The sequence below is a fragment of the Trichechus manatus genome, unplaced genomic scaffold, assembly GCF_000243295.1.
Source record: "Trichechus manatus latirostris isolate Lorelei unplaced genomic scaffold, TriManLat1.0 scaffold00045, whole genome shotgun sequence".
In the NCBI taxonomy this organism is placed as follows: Eukaryota; Metazoa; Chordata; class Mammalia; order Sirenia; family Trichechidae; genus Trichechus; species Trichechus manatus.
This window is the reverse complement of record NW_004443981.1, coordinates 2533941-2534996: the sequence shown is the minus strand read 5'-3', so window position 1 is coordinate 2534996 and position 1056 is coordinate 2533941. Positions and strand designations below refer to the sequence as shown.

Genomic DNA, 1056 nt, shown 5'->3' with positions numbered 1-1056 from the left:
CAAGGGCAGGGACCATGTAAGTTCATCATCCATAACCAAAGCCTACAGCAGCCTCTGGAACACAGGTAAGAAATATTCAAACCAGATTATCTGGGTTTGAATCCTACCTCTTCTCCCTTACCAAATGGGTCATTTGGGCATGCTACTTAAGCTCATTATGCCTCAGTTTTTACATCTCTAAAATGGGGATAATAATAGTACCTAGCTCCGAATTGGAAGGCTTAAATGAGTTAGTGCAAAAAAGCACTTAGCCAGCGTAATCACCATGTAAGTATTTGCTTTTATCTAAGAGGGGTTTGCTTTGGGCGCCAATTTACCTGGTGGGGCTTCCAAATAGTACCTGCTTATCTCAAGCCACAGATCCACCTGGTGGCTAGCAATGCCTGTGTACAGAGGATCTAGAGGTAACCCCCTAGGTCAGGGGGGCTCAAGCATCTTTCCATTTGGGATGGGGAAGAAGTTTCCCATGAGGCTTGCTCACATAAGCACAGCAAGAGATGTTCTGTCCATCTTTGGTCTACTTGTCCCCAACATAAGAGAGCGAGGGTAGTGATATGACCTTGAATTATCTCTCATGTATAAAAGGAACTCATTTGCAGACTTTAGTGACAAAGTACATGAAGCATACCAACTAATCCCAGTATCTTGAAGCTGCAGCGCCAGACAACCAAGTCTAAACAATGACATCGACAAATATTTTTTGTGCAATCCAATTTGATTCTCACCAAAAAACCCAAAGAAAAAAAAAAAAAACAACCCAAGACTCTGTTTCAGAATCAAAGGACCAGACATCAGAGAAGAAGTACTGTACAGAGATGTTGAAAAACAAAGGATAAGCGAATGTCATTTATGTTTCCGCAAAAAGCCACAGTGATTCTGTAGTTAAGTGCTTGTCTTGTTTCCCCCCAAAGTGGCAGCACCAACATTTCGGCTTGTCCCAGACTTTCCTGCACTGCCTGTCTGTTGCCAGGCAACCATAACAGCAATGCAACGCGTGTCAAGTATCCACCTTGCTTTCTGCCCACCCACAATGCAGCTTTCATAATTGTTCTCACT

General features: G+C 43.2%; 1 protein-coding gene across 1 annotated transcript in view; it reads right to left on the bottom strand.

Moving 5' to 3' along the window:
• Positions 1 to 1056, bottom strand: part of TDP1 (tyrosyl-DNA phosphodiesterase 1) — a 74689-nt gene that overhangs the window by 31928 nt on the left and 41705 nt on the right. The gene's annotated exons all lie outside the window — the stretch shown is intronic.